This window comes from Perognathus longimembris, chromosome 4, assembly GCF_023159225.1.
Source record: "Perognathus longimembris pacificus isolate PPM17 chromosome 4, ASM2315922v1, whole genome shotgun sequence".
NCBI lineage: Eukaryota > Metazoa > Chordata > Mammalia > Rodentia > Heteromyidae > Perognathus > Perognathus longimembris.
In genome coordinates, this window is record NC_063164.1 from 89864007 (window position 1) to 89870006 (window position 6000).

Genomic DNA, 6000 nt, shown 5'->3' on the forward strand with positions numbered 1-6000 from the left:
CTGTTTTTCATTTTGATATGAGAAGTAATGCATGATCATTCATTAAATTCATTTGCAAGGCAAGAGATCTGTTTGGTTTTGCTTTTGCCAAATCAGGTCTTAAAAACATTAACAAACAGTAAATCCACCAAACACTTTTAAGACTCCAAGGCTTACTAGTTATGAAAAATGTTTTATAGGGAGGTAGAGGAGACAGTCTGCTTGGAGCTGTGAGCCATTTTCCACTAAAAGTAGACTGATTTTATTTATTTTACATCCTAGGAGTGATGAGAACGATCTTATTAGAAAACCAAAGTACTGGTTACAAAAATATCAATAACTCAAAAACCTCTCTTTATAGCCACTGCACTGGGGTTTTTCATGACAGTCACTAAATTCTCCTTGAATCATCCTTATTTTAGGCTGTTTTATGTAGTGGCAAGCCCAAAGCAGAACACTAGCAACATCAGCATATACTTCCGTGGCAGCCAACTCCTTCTCCAGGTACCTAAATTTGTCTTGGGAGAGATCTGTGAGAGGGCTGAGTTCAAGTCCATTCTGAACATTATCTAAACTGCTGCTTATGTCTAGGTCACATCTACATCAGAGGGCAAAGGCTTGAGGTGAGATTTTCGGTACCAAAGAAGGCATTTGTTGAAGAACTCCACCTCTCCTCTCCTGCATCCCTGCACCCTGCCAAAGACAATGAGTATGCTGCCTCCTGGAGCTCAGCTTCCAGAACTCTGAAATTGAACATTTGCTGTCTGAACCACCTAGTCTACAGCAATTCGTTACAGCAGCCAAGCTAATGGGCGTTGAGCCTTTTCAACAAAAAGCACTCCCCACTGGCTAGCTCATTCAGTTATGAAGTCAGATTGACAGCTTCATAAACAAATGTGGTTTAGACAGTTCGCCTTCAGAAGTCAGTGACCGGCCCCTGGGCCCCGCTCACTTTTCTGCTAGTGGTTATTTTTCATTTATGCTCCATTTGAGTTTCCCTCACCATGGGAGAGATCAGCTCCTTGATCCTATGAAGCAGCTGATTTGGGATGTCTATTTACTATCCTTTGATGATAATGAGATTGTCAGCTTTGTGGTAGAAAAGGTATATTTTAATAGTTTATGTACCATTTGATTAAGAGATAAAGTGTAATGGGATGTGGTTTATGGGACTCATTAACCATGCTTTACAGACTCTAGTTGATCTTCTGATATGTATTTCTATCTTAAAGTACAAGTCTTTTTAATGAACTCCAGCCTCCAAAGACATTTGCCAAACTATTTTATTTGTTTCCAATCTACACACCTAATGAAATAGCAATTCCTAAAAGAATACTTCCTTAAGGAAAAAAAAGGCCAACTTATTCTATCTAATCCAATCACAAAATATAGACATGTTTTATACTTTTAAAATCCCATATGGGGGTAGACAAATGGAGAATGGAAGGGTGGGAAAATGCAGTGAAAATGGAACTAGTAAAATTGAGAGTACGAGCGGGGAGGGGAGAGATGAGAGAGGATTATGGAAGGTATGATATGTTAGGGGCATCATATAAAAATTAAAACTTTCATGTCCTATTGCTAACACCAATATTTACAAATCAAAAGCCTAACCAAGACTCAAATCCAAGATACAAGAAGAACTCTAACAACTTCAGAATAAATGTATATAAAGTATATGAAAATGTTCAGTTCAATACAGAAACAGTAGCATATGTCTGTAACCCAGGCACTTGGGGAGTTGGGGTAGAAGAAATTTGAATTTGAGGCCAACCTGGGCAACAGAGGGTGATCTTAATATGAACACAGACACAGATACTTAGCACCAAATGAAGACCCAGGATAGAAGAGCAGGATAAAATACAGGATGCTCAAATATGAATTTTTTAAAAAGAGCATTCACAACAGGAAAACATCTGAATGTACCTCACCAGGTAAGTGAATAAAGATCAATACATCCACATAATGGAATATCATTCAGTTATACAGAGGCATGGATTGTCGAAGCATGTATAAGATGACTGAAAGTTTCACGTTAGGTGAAAGGCAGATTCCATATACTTACTGTGAGATTCTGTTTGCATAAAATGTAAGAAGAAGGCAAGGACATAGAGAGAATTAGATTAATGGTTGTCAGGGACTGGGTGATGGACAGAAGAGTGGGAGGTAATGAAGAATATGCGGTTTGCCTGTGTGAGGGAGAAAATGTTCTAAAATTAGATTGTGGCATGGTTGTACAAGCCTAAGAATAAGCTAAAATAACTGAGTTGTATGCTTTAGCGAACTTTATAATATCTGAATTAAAATATTTAAAAAGAATTAAAGAATATTTTAAAGGTCCTGGCAAATTATAGATAACACATAGGTCAGGTGCTGGTGGCCTATAATCCCAGAGGATCTCATTACAGACCCAGATCTTAAAAAAAAAGTCATTAAAACTCTACCTTCAAAATAGCAAGCAAAAAGCTAGGCTCTCAATGTGGTAGAGTGTCAGGTGAACAGGCAAGCCAAGCAATCATGAGGCTTTAAGTTCAAATCCAAGTACAGGCACACACACACACGCATGCATGTGCACACACGCACACATACACACACCAACAACACAAAACCTCACAAATAGAATACACACACACACACACACACACACACACACACACACACACACACACACACCAAAACCTACAGGCAAGTATCAAGGTTTACTTCTTCTCCCTGTGGCTTTCTTGATCTATTTATTGTGCTTTTTCCCTAGTTCATTACTTTTTATTCTTGTCACTATTTTCTTCTCTCTGCTGTCTTTAGATTTAACTTACTATTTCTTTCCTAACATTTAAAAATAAAATCTAAGCACACCGATTTGTGTCTTTTCTTCTTCTTTTCAATATATGCATTTTAAGAACAAACATTACTCTTTAAGCATTGTCTGAGCCATATCCCAATGTTCACATGTGTACTATTTTTCACTATGTAGTTCAAAATATTTCCAATTTGCCATTCGATATCTTCTTAAAGATCATATTGGTATATATAATACATAGTTCCAAAACATAAAAGAATGCCTCAATGTACTTTGTTATTGAAGTCTCAGTTAATGGCACAGTAGTAAACACAAACACTATTCTGTATGAGCCAGGGACAGACCAGTAGCATTGTGGGGCTGCATGTGCACGCACACACACAATTCAGTAACTAGCACCAGGCCCCAAAGACAATGGCATGTATGCACGATTGTGTAGATGTGTTAAGCTTCCTCTGTGGTCTGGGCATATGGGGCATCACTGCTTTAACCAGTAAGCAACATCTGCCTTTGGCCCTCCATGCTTTTCAGCGAAACCTTGGGTACTTATTTGCAGCACCTCTTTTTCCGTGGTCCCCCAAGCTCTGACCCTGTCTCTTAAGATCACTGAAAAAACGTATCCTCTGCTTTTCAACTTTTCCAGCAAAGGGTTTGTAGCCACCCCCACCCCACCCCCACCCCCGCCCCCATGCCTCAGGCTGTGGTTTGAGGCTTCCACCTCAGCTAGAAACAGTGCTGATTCTGTGTGCATGTGCAGTGACGCCTCAAACCTCCTCTTCACACCCAGAGAGGATGCTTGCTTCTAGGATAAAGATAATGAGGTCATCTCACCTCTCCCCCTCCTGCTCCCCACCTCAGTGGCTCTCTGCTGCCTTGGAGAGGCATTGTGAAGCAAGGCTCTGTTTGCTCATTATTCCAGGTGGAAGGATTGGCCTGCAGCTCCATACTCCCTTCTGCACAGAGAGAGAGGGCCTTTCAAGATGTTTGTGTCCTGTGATATACTTTGCATCTTTTGGAAAATATTTTTAAATTCAGCATTTCATTGATCTGTGTGACCATAATATGCAGATTTTATTTTTTTTTTAAGTTTTGCCAAATACTTCTAGTATCTGGATCTCCATCTGAGTCTTTTCTGTTTCTGCACATTTTTTTTTCCTCGACTCACTTAAAGAGACAGTCAGGGGTTTTATTTGGTTATGGGTCAGATGCAGGATTAGAAAATATTCTTTTAAGCATATTCACAACATAAATGGACTATTGGGATAGGGCACTTGCTTTGTGTGTTCATGGCCCCAGATTTTATCCTCAGCACCATAAAAACCTAAAAGGACAGTTTAATATATTATTTTAAAATAAAGATGTATGTAATTGTCATCTGCACTCTGTCTGTAACTGACATAGACAGCTCTTCAGAGTCATCCTTCCCTAGCCCTAACTTAGTCACTTCTTGTCCCAGAGAAAAAAATCATTATCTGAACACTACAAAGTATTCATTGCATTGCTCTTTATCATTTCTTTACCTAAGCATATGTGTGAGTCAATCTTCTGTTGTTGTGATGAAAAATACCTGAGAAAATCAACTTAAAGGAAGAAAGATCTACTTTGGTGCAGGATTTCAAAGCTTTTAGCCCATGATTACTTGGATCTACGCCTGTGGCCTTTAGTGAAAAGAAGTTATATAGCAGAATTTAGGAAGTTGGTGTTTGTGTACTGCTTGTGTGCTACATTTCCATTTACTTTTGGATATTTGTTTTAAATGGGATCAGTAAAACAAGGAATAGAAAAGAAGTAAGAAAGAAGGGAGGGAGGCAAGGAGGGAGAGAAGGAGGGAGAGAAGGAGGGAGGGAGAGAACTAATTCTTTTGAGTAGTATTTCTAAGCCCATGGTGACATTATCTACCCCAGAGAGGATTTTTTGTTTGTTTGCTCTACCAAGCACCCAGTGGTACTAGTTTTCATTGTCACCTTAGGAAAATTCCGTGGTTCAGTCTACCCTGGGTCACCCACTTGATTTGGATCTGTGATGCAATCCCCACAAGCTCTGGGTTACTGCTGCTTCATCTTCACCCCTGTGCTTAAAAAAAAAAAATTTACAAATTAAAATAAACGATTAAAATTCCAGCCATAAGGAGAATTAGAATACATAAAACCTAAAAACTATCTGTGGCTATGTTTCCTGCTATTTGGAAAACAATCTTCATCAGAAAAAGGCTATAAAGTCAGAAAGAGAAGACAGTGACAGCGGATGATACCAGGGCAGCAATGGCTCTGTGCTCTGTGCCAGCTTCAGCTCATCTATTCTCACCATGACCGGAAGAACAAGGAATTCATTCTGCTGTGGTTTGAGCCCCTGTCTAGTTGTTCCAAATTCCCGGTCAAGCCAGATTGAAAGGCCAGCCCTCACATCCTGCAGCTCTTGTTTGCTCAGGTTTAATCAGCTGTCTCACGAGTAATCTACTCATACACCTTGTTTCAAGTCCAGGACTTAGGCTGCCAGACCTGTCTGACTTTATATATAATGGCATTACTTTCAGTTTTCCTCATTTCTACCATCAAAACAGCTGCTATTAACTGAGCAAACCTACTGTAAATCTTTCTTCAAGTAGGTCACTAAGTAACTAGAGCTCCCAGAAGACATTCAATTAAACACTACAAAGCTTTTGCAAGGTACCCAGAAATTTATTTCATTATTTGCAGTTATTACACATAAAATTGTACTAATCACAAATGAGATTTAAAAGAAACCCCTCACAATCCCATGGAAAGGTCTTCTATGTACTTTGTAATTCTTGTCCATGTTTTTTGAAAATGTGATTGGCATCATTCTGAAAATATGTTATTAAGTGCCCTATATAATTAGCAGTTCTTGCCAGATTGATCAGGAGCACCTAGAAAATAGTACTAGAGCAGGCCTGGGAATTTTCCATTATACGAGTATGGAGGAAAGCAAGGAGAAAGAAAAGCTCCCCCCAACTAAATCTCTTCTGTTTGTTGGAAGCCTTTCTTACTTTGATAAATTCTTCAGCATGGTCCCAGAGTGCACTCTTATTAGCTTAAACTTTCACTCTGTTCCACATGGAAATTTGGAGCAAAGCAGGATACATTTAATTATCATATTTAATTATTCCTATTGAATATTCCCATTTAAGCACTAGCATTCAGCAGATAGCATGACTTGTGAAGATTACATGTTATAAGCAGCAAATATAATATTTGAGCCTTGAA